Source organism: Equus przewalskii, chromosome 25 (assembly GCF_037783145.1).
Source record: "Equus przewalskii isolate Varuska chromosome 25, EquPr2, whole genome shotgun sequence".
Taxonomy (NCBI): Eukaryota; Metazoa; Chordata; class Mammalia; order Perissodactyla; family Equidae; genus Equus; species Equus przewalskii.
In genome coordinates, this window is record NC_091855.1 from 27,669,350 (window position 1) to 27,688,111 (window position 18,762).

The following is an 18,762-nucleotide window of genomic DNA, read 5'->3' on the forward strand; positions in this document are numbered from 1 at the left end:
CCAATCCCAGGTAACAAATTTTCTCATGCTTGTATGATTATATTTTTACAATTATATTGCTAAAATAGTTGGGGTTTATTCTGTTGCATGGTTTGTGCTATGGATCCAATTTTTTCTTTGCATGAATGTCTATACAGTTGTCCAATACTGTATATTGAAGAGTTCATCTATTTTGCAATATTTGAAATGCCAATCTTATCATGTATGAAATTTTCAAATATTCTTGTATCTCTTTCCGAGTTTTTTATTCCAGCCATTGGTCTGTCTATCCATATGGTTCTACACTATTTTAATTTTAAAGGCTTTACAGAATGTTTACGTATCTGGTAGAGTTAATCCCCCTTCTTTACTTTCTTTTTCAGGACATGCCTGCCAGAAACTAGCCTTTGAATAAAAGCAGGTAGCAAGGAAGGAAAAATTGCTGTGATTTGCAATCTATTCCAAGAAGCACTTACTGGAGAATTAACAGATGACATTATTTTTCTGACACTGGAACTCACCACACATATAGTATGCTGCTAATTTTTTGTCATGGCACGATCATTAAGGCCACAGCATTGTAGTCACAATCCGTGGGGTATCTAAGCTTCAACAGTCATGGTCTTGGGCAAGTTATACTCTCTAAGCCTCAGCTCCACTATGTTCAAAGGGAAAGATAATAATACTACAGCCTAATGTTGCAGTTTATGTTAAAAATAGAAAATGCATGTTAGTAGCTTAGAATAGAGACTGGAAAATTGAAAGCTCTCAATAAAATTAATGATTTATTGAGTTGGCATAAATTATTTTTCTATCTTAAATGTTATAAAGATAAAATTTAGTTACTTTTTAAAAACTTTATTTATACACACTTAATCTCCATGTATTATCAACAGAGTTTTCCAAAATTAAGGGCTTTCAATTCATCTGATTCAATGACCTAAATGTACATAAAAGGAAACTTCAGTCCAGAGTCTGAATGGCGTGATTTGCCAAAGATCACACAGAGAAGTAATGACAAAGTCAGAAAGAGAATCCAGTTTTCTCAATTTCTCTTATCCCTTCCATAAGTTGAGGGTAGGACAAGATGGTGTGTAAATTATTTTTCCAACAACATGGTTTAATTTAAAATGCAGATATATTTGTCTTCTCATAGAGAAGCTGAACTTTGTAATGCTTTAGTTCTTATTTATTTCTTTATATATTTTTAAATTGTGGTAACATTATATAAATTTCAGCTGTACATCATTATATTTCCATTCCTGTGTAGATTACATCATGTTCACCACCCAAAGACTAATTATAATCCATCACCACACACATGTGACTAATCACCCCTTTCGTCCTCTTCCAGTCCCTCTTCCCCTCTGGTAACCACCAATTCAACCTCTGTCTCTATGTGCTTATTTGTTGTTCTTTTTATCTTTGATTTATGAATGAGATCATACATTATTTGACTTTCTCCCTCTGACTTACTTTGCTTAGCATAATATCCTCAAGGGCCATCCATGTTGTCACAAATGGCAAGATTTCATCATTTCTTATGGCTGAGTAGTATTCCATTGTGTATATATACCACATCTTCTTTATCCGTTTGTCCCTTGATGGGCACCTAGGACGCTTCCAAGTCTTGGCTATTGTGAATAAGGCTGCAATGAACATAGGGATGCAGGTATCTTTATGCCTTTGCATTTTCAAGTTTTTTGGATAAGTACCCAGCAGAGGGAAAGTTGATTCATATGGTAGATTCATTCTTTACTTTTTGAGGGATCTCCATACTGTTTTCCATAGTGATTGCACCTGTCTACACTCCCACAAGCAGTGTGTGAAAGTTCCCTTCTCACCACGTGCTCTCCAACACTTGTTATGTCCCCTCTTGGTAATTTTAGCCATTCTGACAGGAGTGAAGTGATATCTCATTGTAGTTTGAATTTACTATTTCTCTGATAGTTAATGATGGTGAACATCCTTTTGTGTGCCTGTTGGCCAACTGTATATCTTCTTTGGAGAAAGGTCTGTTCAGATCCTTTGCTCATTTTTTTAATTGGGCTGTTAGTATTTTTGTTGTTGAGATATATGAGTTCTTTATTTATTTCGGATATTAACACCTTATTAGGTATGTGGTTTTTAAATATCTTCTCCCAATTGTTAGGTTGTCTTTTCATTTTTTCGATGGTTCCCTTTGCTGTGCAGATGTTTTTTAATTTGATTTAATCCCTTTTGTTTATGGTTTCCATTGTTTCCCTTGCCTGATCAGACATGGTACTTGAAAATATGCTGCTAAGACCAATGTCAAAGAGCGTACTGCCTGTGTTTTCTTCTAGAAGTTTCATGGTTTCAGGTCTTACATTACAGACCATTATCACTGATGAACATTGTTGCAAAGATCCTCAACAAAATACTAGCAAATTGAATACAACAATACGTTAAGAAGATCATACACCATGATCAAGTGGGATTTATTCGAGGGATGCAGGGATGGCTCAACATCTGCAAATCAATTAACAAGATACATCATGTTAAGATCATGAAGAATAAAAGCCACATGATCATCTCTACAGAGGCAGAGAAAGCATTTGACAAGATACAGCATCCATTTATGATAAAACTCTGAATAAAATGGGTATAAAAGGAAAGTACCTCAATATAATAAAGGCCATAAATGACATATCCATTGTTAATATCCTTCAGTGGATCCAAAACAATGTTTCTGAAATTTACTGCATAAAAATCACCTATATCATTCTAAATGGAGAAAAACTGAAAGCTCTCCATCTAAGAACAGGAACCAGACAATGATACCCACTTTCACCACTCTTATTTAACATAGCATTGGAAGTCCTAGCCCAAGCCACCAGGCAAGAAAAAGAAATAAAAGAGATCCAAGTTGGAAAGGAAGGAGAGAAACTGTCACTATTTGCAGATGACATGATTTTATACATAGAAAACCCTAAAGAATCCACCAAAAATCTTTTAGAAACAATGAATATGAAATGAATATGGTAAATTTGAAGGATACAAAATTTACAAAAATCAGTTGCATTTCTATACACTAACAATGAAGTAGCAGAAAGAGAAATTAAGAATACAATCCCATCTACATTTGCAACAAAAACAATAAAATGCCTAGGAATAAACTTAACCAAAAAGGTGAAAGATCTGAAGACTGAAAACTATAAAACATTGTTGAAAGAAATAGAAGAAGACACAAAGAAATGGAAAGATATTCCATGCTCTTGGATTAGAAGGATTAACATAGTTAAAATGTCCATACTTCCTAAAGCAAACTACACATTCAATGCAATATCTATCAAAGTTCCAATGACATTTTTCATAGAAATAGAACAAAGACTCCTAAAATTTATATGGAAAAACAAAAGACCCCAAATAGACAAAGCAACCCTGAGAAAAAAGAACAAAGCTGGAGGTACCATACTCCCTGATTTCAAAATATACTACAAAGCTATAGCAACCAAAACAGGATGGTGCTGGCACAAAAAAAGACACATATATCAATGAAACAGAATCAAGAGTCCAGGAATAAACCCACACATCTATGGACAGCTAATTTTCAACAAAGAAGCCAAGAACATACAATAGAGAAAATCTCTTCAGTAAATGGTGTTGGGAAAACTGGAGTGCCATATGCAAAAAAATGAAAGTAGATCATTGTCTTACACCACACACAAAATTTAACTCCAAATGATATAATTCTTTAGTTTTTAAAATATATTTTGTTTTATTATTCCCCTATTACTATATTCTTTTTTGTTTCATTCTATCTTATGCATAACATAAAGTTGAAAAGTTTAAACGAAATGGTTAGGATTTACCACCCCCACCCCCGGCAACTCTATGACCAATAGCGAAACCTGGCTCTTATCCTGACGTTAATAAGTTTCAGCTTCACACTGACAATTTAAACACTCTTCAGCTGGAAAGCTCAAATCAGTATAATTTATTTTCATGTTTGGCTGATGAAGTATAGAAAAAAATGAACAGGTTATACATTTTCACATATCTTGGTGTTTTCAGCTTAATCAAACCAGCTGCATCATTGTTTCTGCAATAGGTACTAATCCACTTATGGTGTGGCTATACAACCTGGAATAATTCAGAGTTCACTGTGTGCAGTTTTACCCATGATAAGTATTTATATCTATTACAAATCATTCTCCCCTTGCACAGTTAGGAATCATCAGTGGAGGATTTCTTCTTCACTGACATGATGTGTAGGTTTTCTAACATTGGTCTGCATGCTATAATACAAAAGTAGAAGGGGGAGCTGCAACTGTACCAATCCCAAATCTCTCTCATCATGAGTATAAAAATCCTACATGAGAAGGGTAAGTCACTGAAGGGTAACATTAAAAGGTAAATGGTATTGGAGGGGCTTTTCGTATTAAGCATCTATCCTTCAGTAACACCTCAACTTGAATGTTATATACAGGTTAGCTCAGCTACATTGCATGGCTCAGACATTAGGCATTGCTGATGATTTCATTGAAGAAAAAGAGAAGGACAAGCAGCTGGGCTTGTTTAAAATACAGATTCCCAGGCTCTTTCTAATCGTTTTGATTTAGTAGCTTGTGGATGTGGCTTGAGAATTTAAATTCTTACAACCATCTCAGGTGAATCTGACACATTTGGTCCAGGGAGGACACTCTGAGATACTCTGGCAGAGGAAGGAAGATTGCATGACACTAACATGGTGAAAGCCTGGATGCAGCATCTGGCTGCCAAGGTGTAAAGAGGAGACTTCATAGTTTTACTCAGGATCCACCAGGAATGAGCTTAGCAGTGAAGCGATGATACCCTTTATACAAGGCAGGGGTTTATAACCCTGACAGCATATCAGAATATCTCATGGGAATTATTTTGCTGTAGTAGACTCTAATGAACATCCAAATTTGAGAAGGACAGGTGGCATTTGTCCAAAGACCAGAACAAGTTTGAAATTTTCTGTTTATATTTTAAATTATAAATCAATGGAAGTTTCCACTCATTATGAATATATGGAAAAAGTACTATGGAATGAAAACTTTAGTCAGGGTGTTCATCTTGACTAATATAACACCATAAGTCCTTCATTACTGCGACATCACTAAGGACAAATTTTTACTGTAAAATTAACTGTATTTTGATGTTTGATGGGGGCAATACTTTAATGACATAGTAACTCTCAATGAGGTTGTAATGATATGGCATGTCTTCTCTCCCCAACACAAATTTCTCAAATAGAAATGTGTTTTCAGAAGTGGCTTCATGACCAGGAGGCATTCAACTCACAGTTTAGCCCTGAAGTGAGTGCTAAACAGGCTTTTGCTCTAAGTAGCACAGGGAAGAAAATTCACTGTAGGCTTTGTCAACATAGTTGTATTTTTGTAAATGTCATTTATTTGCTATATATTTTCAAAATACTTTTCTATACATTGATCTTAACTTTTAGTTTCAGAGCTGGGCCTTACTTTGCCAAAAGATTGTTTAAAACTTAATCATGGGAAGATGTAAATAGAATACTTAGTGACAGAAAATAAAAACTATGATGATGCCTATCAAGTAGAATGAGTTAATTTTACAGTATATTTTGTTTTTTCCTTCATCTTTGTATTAGTTATGTGTTGTTTCAAAACAAGTTACCACAAAATAAAGCGGTTTAAAGTAAAAACAATTTATGCTTTCTCCTGACTCCGAGTTGACTGGTCTCAGTTGGGCAATTCTTCGGTTAGTCTCTCTTGTGCTCACTTGTGAAGTTGCAGATAAGAGCAGTTGGGCCTGGAAATCCCCAGGTGGCATTATATACAAGCCTGGCATTGATGCTGGCTATTGGATGGGGCGTCTTCATTTTCTTCCATATGGCTTTTCATGCTCTGGAGATGTACACAAACTTCCTTACAGGATGCTCTCTGGGTTGCAGAGAGCAAAAGGGAAGTCACTGGGGCTCTTAAGACTTTGTTTCTGTAACTCACACTTCATCACTTCTCCCATATTCTGATGGTCAAAGCAAATCATAAGGCCAGCCCAGGTTCAATTGGTGGAGAAACAGTCTCCAAATTCTAACTGAAGAACAGACATAAAAACACAAAGATGGAAAGAATTTTACTGGCCATTTTTGTAGACGATCTTTCCAATCTTGAATGAATTTATAGAATACAGTTTTATATATAAGCAAATCTATCATTATAAGTAAATCTACTAATCTTCCACTGAGCAAAAAAAAATATTGGACATAATTTAACACACATTCTCTGTGTAACACAATTTTTAGCAGAATTCATAGTTTATACATTTAGAAGTCTGAGTTTTGGAGAATATAGGAAGTCAGAAATAGGAGCTAAAGATTTACAGAAAGATCGCTTTTTGCTTTTTCTCTGAGAAAAAGCAAGTATTTCCTTTTGAAACAGAATGTATAAACGAAATATGTAATTAATGTTCTACTTCATTTATTCACTAATTTTAAAGGACTTTGAAACAATATATGTGAAAACTAATGTCACCATATGGTATCCATCCAATAGCCAGCATCAATGCCAGGCTTGTATATAATGCCACCTGGGGATTTCCAGGCCCAACTGCTCTTATCTGCAACTTCACAAGTGAGCACAAGAGAGACTAACCGAAGAATTGCCCAACTGAGACCAGTCAACTCGGAGTCAGGAGAAAGCATAAATTGTTTTTACTTTAAACCGCTTTATTTTGTGGTAACTTGTTTTGAAACAACATCAATCAATCTATCTATCATCTCTTTATCTATAGTTTATTATTTCCACTCAGGCTCCGGTGGTAGTTTGGTGATTCTCTGAAGGCATTTATCATTAAACAGGCAAAGAATGTAGTATTATCTACAGCTACATCTTTTCTTTCTTCTTAGAGAGGGTTGTGTTATTTTATTTATAGTACTATATGTAGAAAAGTAGTAAATGCTAGGGTTCTAGGAACTGCATCTTTTGATACACTATTTTCATTGATGGGATGTAAAGAGCTCCTGTACTCAGAATAGAAGCTAAGCTGATGGCTGGGTTGGAGCTTCCATGCTGCTTTTCACTCCTGTGAACAACAAATAAGACTCTGCTTGAATAATTTTAAACTACTTAGCATGAACCAATCTCAACCTTTGCAAGTGATATTAATGGAATAACATAGAATAATGTGACACAAGAGGGAGTTTACTCTTGGAACAGAGAATAACATAGAGAATGACACAGGAGAAAAAAATAAAATTATCTCTGTTATGTTGCTTAGAAAGTTACCTTCTTGTCATTAAAGGAGTCATTTTCATGATTTTAAAAGTGGTCACAAAAGAGAAAAGCATTGAATTGGAGAGCATATATGCTCATTTGTGAACAAAGGCAAACATTCTAACCTCAGATATGGATTTTTAATAAGCATTCAGTGAATACCATTTTAATCAGCCTTGGTTGTGCTCAAAGGTTTCTAAGATTTGGCAGTCAAAAAAATCTTTAACTAATAGTTGTTGAGAAGAAACTATGTGCCAAATTCCATGAGAAAATCTGGGCATGCGACTCTGGTGTCTCTGCCTTTAAGGAGGTTAGAGTCAAGTTAGGCAGGAGAGAAGTTAATTGATCATTAAAATCCAGTAGTTTAAATTGTGCTATAGAAGAATGCTCAGGCTGTTAGGACAGCCACATTACACCTTATCGTGAAGGATTAGGACACCTGCATCAGATCTTATATCATGAAGACTTCTAGAATTGGTATCTCCTGAGATGAGTTATGAAGGGTTAGTTTAAATTTAATCATTAAATAAGAAATACACAGGCTATTCCAGTCTGAAAGAATTGTATTCACTTTCATGCACAGCATAAAAGACTATGACTATATCAGATGCTGTTGGTGCCCCACTCATATCCAGTGCAAGTTCAATTTGAGTATGTGCAGATTACGTCTTATGGCTAGTATCTTTCACTTGTTTTTGAGGGCTCTCTCTTAATATGTGCAACACGTGGCAGACAAGAAGGATCACAGAATGAGTGCCACAGGGAACATCCTGCAGGCAATAATGACTTGGAATTGGCTGATTAATACCATCAGTTCCTTGTATTTTTGATGTGACACCTCTGAGGTGTGTTCCATGCTGTCTCCCAGAATTCCACAAGAGGACAGTCCATCATGGTAACCTGCTCTTTTATGCAACCTGTATTGGCTTCCTTTCCTTCTCTATCTCATGTATCTACTCTCCTACAGGTGCTTCCTGGGATGAATGCCCAAATAAATCACTTGCTCTTAAATCCTTGTCAAAAGTTTTGCTTTTGGGAAAAGCCAGCCTAAAACAATGTCAACTTGTAATAACCCAATACAACCGGAATGAAGAGTGTGGGTAAAGTATTGCTAGATATCTCATACAAGTAAAAACCTAAAGGAAACGAGAACACAAATGCACAGATACACATATATACAAACACACACACATAAATTAAAATGATAAGTTACATTATGTATAGAATAATAGTTGACCTTTATGAGAGCTCACTATGTACCAAATACTGTATTGAGCACAAATTGTATACATTTTATGTTTAATCTTCAGAACAACTTTCTGAGATAAGTTTTATAAGTTCTCCCATTTTACTGATGAGGACCAGGCATGGAGTGCGTAAGCACTATTTGCCAAGTGGTAAACAAGTGGTCCAGAAGATAAATACCCCAATTAGGTAGTCTGAAGAGTGTTGAGTCTTGGAAAGTGGAAGGAGAAGCAAAGGTAAGGAAAAAGGAAGAGTTGGGCATATTTAGCAACAATGGGAAAAGGATAAGCCTCAGTCATAAGATTGATGGAAGGAACTACAGGAGAGGGAACATTTTCCCAATTATGCAGTTATGATGAATCATAATAAAATAGTTATAATCATAATGTGTTTATTTTGTGTTTGGCAATATTCCATCAGGCACTATACTGTGAGAATATTTTATTCTTGATGCTATTGAAACACTTGATGCTATTATTATTCCCATTTTACTGAAAAGGAAATGGAGGGCTAGTGATTTTAAGAGAGGACATGTAGGACCTGAGAGGAAAAAACTTGCGAGCTCTTGGGTTTACACTGTCATCTATCACTTATTGCCTACCTGGCTGCACAATTACATTGCTCCTGTGAAAATCATAGTATATCAACATATAAAGTTGATTAAAAAAGAAAGGATCTTATTTATTAGTAGAGCCATTTACTTAAGTTTAAGTTGCAATTTTAGCATAAGGATAAGTAAAATGAATTAGAGCAAGCTCATGATAGACAGGAGAGAAGAATTAGGAATGCTCTAAGGCTTTATACTGCATGTGATGTGGTAACAGTGTTATTTCAAGATGGACTTGGATTAGTTAAAAATGTATTATTACATGTTCTAGGGAAATCATTAATTTTTTTTAAAGTATGATTGATGTGATAAGAGAGAAAATAATATAGAATCATATAAAGTACGCAATTTAAAACCAGAGAACACAGGACAAGTAGGGAGGGGAGTGGATGGAACAAGCAGAAAACAGTTACTTACATGGTAGATAGTAATTCATCTCTATAAATAATCACTTTAAATATGAATTGTCCAAATACAACAATTAAAAGGAAGAGATTTTTCAGAATGAATAAAATAATAATAGTTTATAAAAATTAATAATTAGTAAAATTAATCATTGAATAATAATTAATATTATTAATTAATAAACAATAATAGTAACAAAAACAAAACCCAACTTTAGGTTGTCTATATGAAAGCCACTTTAAATATTTAAAGATTCTGATAAATTAAAAGGTTAGAGAAAAATATACTATGATAATGTCAATCAAAATTAACCTGGAGTAGCTTTATTAATTTCCGACAAAGCTGACTTCAGAACAAGGAATATTATTGCAGAAAAGAGGAGGACTTCATAATGTTCAATGGGCCTAATCTACAAGAAGACACACTACTTTAAATGTGTATTCAACTAATATCTGAGTGTCAAAACATAAAGGGAAACCATCTAATAGGACAAAGAGAAATAGACAAATTTCACGATTATAATGGGAGACTTCAATGTCTTTGAGGGGCAAGTAAGAATACAGTTGACCTAAACATCACTATCAATCAACTTGATCTAACTGACATTCACAGAGTACTCTGCCGAGAAGAGCAGAATATGTATTTCACAATATGTTTCTTCTCTTGTTCACATGGAACATTCACCAAGATAGACCAAATTCTGATCCACATAATAAACCTTAAAGCATTTAAAGGCAGAAAGATCTAATACCAATATCCTAAACTTTTACCATAAGAAACTGGAGAGAGAAAAGCAATTTAGGCCCAAAGGAAGGAGAAGGAAATATTTAAAAATAGAGCAGAAGCAATGAAATTAAAAAACAGGAAAACAAGAGAAAATCAACAAGAGCAAAATCCGGTATTTTGAAAAAAATCAATAAATTCATAAACCTCAAATCAGACTAACCAAGATAAAAAGAGAGTAGACACAAGCTATCAATATCAGAGATGAAATAGGCATTGTTACTACTGATACCGGCCACTCTGTGCATCAGAGGAAAGAAAGAAAGAGAGAGAGAAATAGAGCAAGAGAAAAATATCAGTGAAGAAAGAAAAAATATAGGCTGAGAAAAAAAGTGAGACAAATTAAAAAGAAGAGAGAGTATGGGGCTATATCTGAAGGGTTGTACCTTGTGACTTATTGTGATTTACTGGAAGGTAGATTATGTGAAATTGGATTGGCAGTTGTAACACCACATGTGGATGGGTGTGGGCTCACAACACAAGGGGTGAACTGGGTTAGCTGGGAATTGTTTGGGGTGTGCCTGTGTGTATGTGCTCACGCGTGCCCATGCGCCTATATGCTTTGTGTATTTCTATGTAGCTCGGCTCAGCTGGATGCAGTTTTCCCTGTTTTCCTAGAGTTTCTTGCAGACAAAATCATGCATAAGCAAACGTGAAATTCACGTTATGCTCAAGTTGTTCTCTAATATAGCAAACACATTGGAACAAATTCACAATTTCAAAACAAGTGCTATAGCACAATTGACTGGATACTCAAATATGAATACAAATATACATTTTTATCCCCCTTTTATACAAAGTAACTTATTTATTAAATGTAATCTTCTGCTCCTTGTTTCTTCTTTAGGAGTATCAAGGTGTCTGAAGACGATCAGAGTTAAAAATTGATATTTCAATGATAAAAGATCTGTATCAAGTTTGATGCTGCACAATCTAGACACTATTGCCAAACATTAACCTATAAGTCAGATATTTATGATCCTCTCTTAATACCTGAACTATCTGTGTGGCTTTTTAAATAGAAAGATCTTCAAGCCTTGCTCAAAAGTAGTCTTCTTCAAGCTTCACTGGCATAGAAATATCTTTGAGTATTTATTAAAAATGTACATTATCAAGTTTTTCTTGAGTACTGCCCTGTCAGAATCACAGAAGATATAGGTAAGATCCTGAATGTATGTATTTACCAAACATGCAAGGTGATTTTCATGCAAATAAATGTTGTTTTGGACCCACTGATTCAGAATAGCTGAGGCTGGGGCTCCGATGTCTGCATATTTAATAACCACAACTGATGATTCTCATGAACATCCACGTATGAGAAGTGTTTCTTCACATTGCAAACTTAGCTCAGCAACAGTTTTACTGCCTGAAGCACATAATCACAATATCTCTAGTCAACTGTTCTGCCTGGATGGTCATTTAGCGCGACGCCGGTCAATTTTAACAATCTTCCAGTGAGAGTAACAGTGATTTAGAACAATACAGTACAAGTGTATTTGAAAACTATAAAGCATAAATGATTCTCCTAAAACTTGTAAAAATCAAGGTAGGAAAAAATGTAAACCATAGCATCTCTGGAGGGTAAATGGAATTGTGTGCGTGTCTTCTTTGCTACATCTGGAAACATAGTCTTTTCTGGATTGCTTGGCTGTCTCTAAGTGTGATTCTGTCCCACTCATTGTTGACTGGGGTCTGGCTAAATGGTTTGCTGATAGTGAAATCATACCAGCTGTTCAGATTTCCTTGTCACCATTTTCAAGGCTTCTCTGTCTTTCTCTTTTATTTCCATCCTCTTTCACTCCTCTTTTTCCTTATTTTTTTAAGTCAGCCACCTATAAAGAATGTGAGCTCCCATCTGCTCAGACCAAGCAGAGGCTGGACCAGATGTGACCTGCAATTTGCTGAATGGGAAACAAACACAAGGAATGCAGCCGTCTGCCATCTGTTGATGCAGAAAGCAGCGGGGCACGCCTGGCATTTCAACAGGGCTCCCCCGCTGGGAAATTGAAAGAGAAAAAGCATTTGTTTCATTTTTCCCCTTTCCTGACCTGACAGCTCCTTTGAGCAAGGTGGAGAGGAAGGGAGGACATCTTGCCATGAAGCAGTGACAGCTCATATCTAAATATTAGAGCTCAATAAATAAACTATTTTCATTACAAGTTCTATCCTGGCCACAGTTGCCTCTCCTCAGTGATACTGAGCGTCTAATCTCTATAGTTATCAGAAATGTAGCAGAATGGCAGATTCCCTTCTTCCAAATTCCTAATCAGTTTTTCTGCTTTTTGTCTCTGAATGCCACATAGAAGGCTCTTGCAGGAGTAAAAGGTAATGAGGCAGGTGTTAGCAGCAGATAGAAACAAAAGGAAAGGATTTCTCCTGGATGCCAAGTCCTGGTCTTACATGGTCAGAGAACATCTGGCTCACATTTTCAGAAAGGGATGAATGTAATAGAACAAGTTGCCCCAGTGACATAGACATGTTAACTTGGACCCCTCTCTCTCCTGGCCTGATTGTGTGAACTGTCATTCCATTCAGATACACGACACTGAGATAGCAATTTCCTTCCTTGATGCAAAGTCTTGGTAAAGGTGTCTCTTTGTCACTAGGGTGAGCCATGATGAATAAAACACAACCCTTCATCTCACGAGGCCCATTATCTAACAAAGTACGTGCTTTTAAAAAAAATATTCTGTAAAGAAAGTAAACTTAAGTTTTGAAGATGTCTTTGTTTACTAGTTGAAGTAACCTTGCTTTAAAAAGTGTTTTCTTCTAAGGAGGGCATCTGGGTCTTCCTGGTGCTTTTAAGCCCCTTATTTACTAAATGCAATTGTGAAAGATTATTTCAAAAATTGCCCCCTTTGTACACAGAATTTTCATTTTAATCAATATGAAGTAAATGTGAAATTGCTATTAAGATAGTGTTTACAACTTGCAATAGTAATGACCCTTATTTAAAATGTGGACGCTATTCCAAATGAACAAAATCCACAGTAAGGGGCAAACAAAATAATTATTTTTTTCAAACAGCCTATAACTTCCATACAAAAACCTACTGAGCACGAACCACTATAGAATATATTTGGTATGCAAAAATGGGAGTGGTTCTCTTCTCCTAAAGTGCTTGTTGTTCTCCTTGTAGAGGGAGAGATGGCTAGAAAGAAATGCAACTATTGGTACATGATGTTGTTATTGATACTGGTAAGTACAGAAGAACATAAATTCTACACAAGGGATCAGAACATTCCTCAAAGAGTAAAAAATGTCATAATTGGAGGTACCCTCTAAGACGAGTGATGATTTAACATTTGTTTTAATACTTTTGCTAAGTTAGGGAAGAAAATATGTGCAGGGGAAAAAAAACAGCTGTAAAGCAATTTTTTTTATAAAATAAGTGTCCTATAGTTATGGACTACAATTCTAAAATGAATTCTTATAAGAGTCTACATTCCTTAAATAAGGAACTAAATATTTCTTGTTGAGGAAGAGGATGATTTTCCAACTAATGCAGGCATTTTGAAAGTTCACTAGACTTTGATGAGCTTGATCATCCCCAAAGGTGCAGTGCCAGCTTGTACGCATCAGTCCTGCCTCTGGGGAGAAGTTCCTGTGAGCAGCCTGGGTGACATCACTTGTGTTCTCAACTAATATCTTTAACTTTATGTATAGATGACTAAAATTCTAGTGAGTTTATATAAAGCATAAAACAATTATCACAGGCCCTATTTTCCCATGTCTACAAAATAGGAGCACATTTGCCTCTTATTCCCAACTCTGAAATGAACCCCCACAGGTTATATTGTTGGAGAATCGCTGCCCCTCAGACGATTGCCATTTGTTTCTGAGACTTCCAAATTAGGATTTCATGTGTGCTAACACACAGCTTGTCATTTGCAGGCCCCACACACTGTTTTCCTTCCTTCAGTGTCGTATTCTCTCCTCTTAAATGTAAAGTAGAAAAGCTCATTATGGTCACTGTCTGTCAGAATGCCATTTTCAAAATAATGCTGGTCCTTAGAATTGCCAGATAATTTATTGGGTCTAGAGAGAAATGAAGAGAAGGGCCTTCTGTTCAAATGTGTGTCATACATTGATACTTGGGTTCTGTAACACCTTGAGTGTGCTTTAGTCAATGTTGAACAAAGTCTATATTAAGTTGAAAAGTTCTGTCTCTTTATTTCCTTTCCATGGACTCAAAATTAGATTGGAACTGAATGGGGTCAAATAATATTTCTATTCATTCACTCATTTCTTCAGCCAATATTTATTGAGAATCTACTATGAACCAGGCAGTGTTCTAGGTGGGGTTGTGGGTGGGGAGCAAGACACACAGGCAAACACAAGAGGCTAAAATTCCTGCCCTCATAAAATTCACATTGTGTAGAAGACAGATAAATACTTTTAAAAAAAGTAATAAAATGTGTAGTATATTAGATATATTAGATTGGGATGAGTTACTATGGAGACAAATCAGGAGTGTGCTAGGCACTGCCTGGGGTCAAGTTTTGTGTAGCAGATACAGGACGTCTTTATGAGCAAGTGCTGTTGGCATAAAGACTTGGAGATCCTGAGGAAGCAAGTGAAGTGAGTATCTAGGGGACGAGCACTCCAGGCAGAGAGAACAGCAGGCGCAATGGCCTTGAGGCTGGAATGTGCCCGCCATGTACAGAGAAGAGATAGAAATGCAGTTGGTAGTAGGATACAAGTATGACAGGAATAGAGGTCAAGCCCTGGAAGGCTTTGATTGCCATTGTAAGGAATTTGGCTTTTTTTCTGAGTAAGATAAAGAACAATTGGAAGATTCTGAGCATCGAGGCAATAGGATCTGACCTACTCTTGCTAGGATCATTCTAGCTACGATATTGAAAACAAACTAAACGTGCTCAAGGGTAGAAGTACAGATATCAATTTGGAAGCCATAAAATTGAGCAAAAGATCATAGTTCATGGGACCGGGGCAATAGTCATAGAGACGGTAAAAAGTGGTAAGATTTTTGGTATATTTTGAATAAAAATCTTACAATATGTGCTAAGTGATTGGATGTGGAGTGTAAAAGAGAAGGAAGGAAGGAGGGAAAGATTACTTCATAGTTTTTGACCTGGGCAACTAGAAGAAAGGAGTTGCCACAAACTGAGACAGTAAAGAGTGTGGAGGGAATAGATTTGGAGGAGAGGAGCAGATTTGAGTTTTGAACTTAGAAAGGTCAAGATTAAGTGGAGGTTACCATCACGTAGGAGTTGGGTATAGAAGTCTGGAGTTCAAGGGGAAACCGATCTTGGCTATATGTTTGTTAGTGATCGGCATATAGATAGTATCTCAAAGAAAAAGCTGAGGTGAGATTGTCATGGGAGTTTATGAAGACAGAAAAGTAGAGAAGCGCAAGGACTGAGGCCTGGGGCATAACAGTAGAAAAAGTTTAGGAAGCTGAAGAGGAACTAAGTAAAGTACTTCATTTCTAGAAATGTTGCCATAAAGGGAAGGAGAAAATTGAGCAAATGCCGGAGAGGGACATAAGTTTAAGAGATTTTTTTTAATATGATAAATACAAGTGATTTTATACTGATGGAAAGACGTAGTTAAAAGGGAACAAATTGATGAAACAGGTAAGGAAAAAATTGATGGTGTGATGTCTTTGCGTGTGTAAGAGGGGATGGAATCTAACACATAAGTAGTAGGGTTTACTTTTACTAGGAGCAGGGGTACATGTTCCCCAGAAACAGGAGAAAAGGCACAGTGCATTGACATGGATTCATGTAGATGGCTAAATGTGATGGACGCTTATAAAGATTGTTTTCCATTTGTTCAGGGAAATAAGAAACAAAGAAATCAACTAAGAGTGTGAATATGGAGAAGGTGTTAAACAAAAGAGTTTAAGGAGTTTGATGTAAGAAGGAAAATTTATGAAATAATCATTTAGAAGATTTAGAAATTAAATAGATAAGTATAGTATTTAGAGTCACCCATGTGACTCATTCGCAACATGTGATTATAAATTTACAGTGATTGCAGTCAGCATACATTTTCCATCACTTTCATTTGCCACTAATACAGGAACAATATAAGAAAAAAATAGGTGAAATCAGGGTTGTGGTTATGATAAAGTAAAAAATGAGAACAGAGTAAGAAATTTGAAGATGTCAGAAAAACAGTGTTTAATATAATTAACTGTCGAATTTATGCCTAAGGAGAGAAGAAGAGAAGGTGATAACCGGAACCAGGGAGAGTTAAATATTAGCAGGTTAAATGAACTGAAGTTTTTTATGTGTCAGTTGCTGCAAAGATCGTTGGATACAAGGAAGTAGATGGAGCAAGCTAGATAGATAGAAATTGTTTACTGGAGAGTGGAGTTTTTGAAATTGAGTTTAAGGAGGGCTGAAGTTATGGGTAGAGACAACTTCTGCCGGAGTATCATGAGATTGAGTAGTTTTGATGAGATGAGAGACAAGAAAATCACTGAACTAAGAGGCCAATTTGCTGGAAGTTTCATCAATGTGGATGTTGAAATCACCAAGTATTCTGGAAGAAACGGTGCGGAAGAAAGGGACAGTGAGCTGCAAAGTAAAATATTTAAAACAGGAGGAGAGAAGTGTCCTGGGAATTGGTGGATGACTTCTATAAGCAGGGGGTGGGGGGTAAGTCTTACAGCCTGATGTCACGAAATTGGTATTTTTATGAAGGAGGAAGTGAATGGCCCTGAGAAGTAAGAAAGGTTGCTATTTTTCTTTCAGGCAAAGTAGCAGGAATAAAATAAGAAGAAAAGTCACTTTTATATAGAGGACTTCAGGGCAAAATGTACCTCAGAGAATCAATTTTGCATTAGAGAAAGATGATAAAGAAAACTTTCAGATAAATTTTCTAGTATGTAAAGAATTTGGCTGATTACTGAAAACGACAATCAGAGAAGGACTGAAATGACAAACAGAGAAGGGTTTCCAGAGTTAGGAAGAGGTGGAAGATGGAACGTACACAGTTATAGAGTCCAATGGTTGACATCATTTTCTGAGTGACCTGTTTTTTTTGTTTTTTTTTTGTTTTTTTTTTTATGATGACTAGTGTAAACACAAAGGTAAGAAATAATTATCTTGATGATTCTAAGGCAGAGAGTAGGGGTGACTCTGAAGTTGGGTTACGGAAGTTGTCCTGTCAGGGCATACAGGATTTTGTGGTCCCGCCTCATTCAGCTGATAGAGGTGTAGCAGACACACAGAGGCAGTGTTTCTCAGAGAGCACAGACCTTCTCTTGTTTTCTGCCTGTGTAGGCTCAGAGGCCAGCAAAAGGGTGATCATACTTCAAGTCAGAGAGTTTCCTCTTCATCCTTTTTATTTCCTGGAGCATGCCTGCCAGTATGATTCCAATTCAAACAATAAACCAAAGCTTCATGGAAACAGTAGGTGTATGTGGTGTTCACACTAGCAGAACAGATTTTGGCACTATAGGTTTCTTTCTTGAACCACTGTTTTAATATCTTTCTCTGGAAAACAAACACTGGAATATTGAGAAATGTGTGCATGTCATTCCCTGTGCATTTAAAATTAGCCCTAGAAAAAATTTTCAAAGTTTCCTTGTGTCAGTCATGACTTGGATTGCAGAATCCAGATTTTTTTTTTTTTGTCATGGAGAAGCTGAAAATTCTTAACTAGAACCTAAGACTGTACATCTCTTGGTTAGACACCTGCGTTCCTTATTTACAAAATTTCTTGAAACAATGTTTTAAAAGAGGTTGAACTATCAGAAAATGTCATCAAACAAAAAATTAACTGCATGACACCATATGGTGAATGCAAGCACCATAATGAATATCACTCACTCACAGTCCCACTGGAAATGGGTCAAGTCAATATCTCGAAAATCAGCATATGATGCTACTCATGCTGTCCTCTGCTTGTACTCAGTTGCTGAATCTCTGGTTTGCAACCACCACTTGGCTCATTCACACATCTCCCCTTAATATGATAAATTGTTTATAAGAAAAAAAGATTTTTTGGTATGTGTATATTGTTTTGTTTTCCCAACTGAAGCTCTTTCTGAAGATATGATATGTGTTACGAGGGAATCTTCTGATTTTCTTTTCCTAATGCTACAGCATTTTCTGAAATACTGCTTTTTAAGTCTCACCTACATTTGGCTCATCCCATCTGTCTACCAGTCTCTTTTTTGTTTTCTGGAACATTACTTCATTAAAAAGCACAGATTATAGTAGAGGTCCATGGACAGAAGACATTCTTTTTCATTTTTATTTTTCTGCTGGTGATGTTTTTTTTTAATCTAAATTGAAGAGAAACAAGGACAGTTAAGAGTCAAAATGCTGCATCCTTTCATGAGAAGGATGTCCTGAGTTATCTCAGATCAGGTTCACAGTGATCCTGGTGTGAAAGCCCAGGTTAGGGAGAGGTAACAGGATGATGAATTTTCCTGACACACATGAAGAGGTAAACTCTGAGAATGTGCAAACAGACGCTACCCTGATTCCTTTACCATGGACGAGGTGTCAGCGCGGAAGCTAAGTC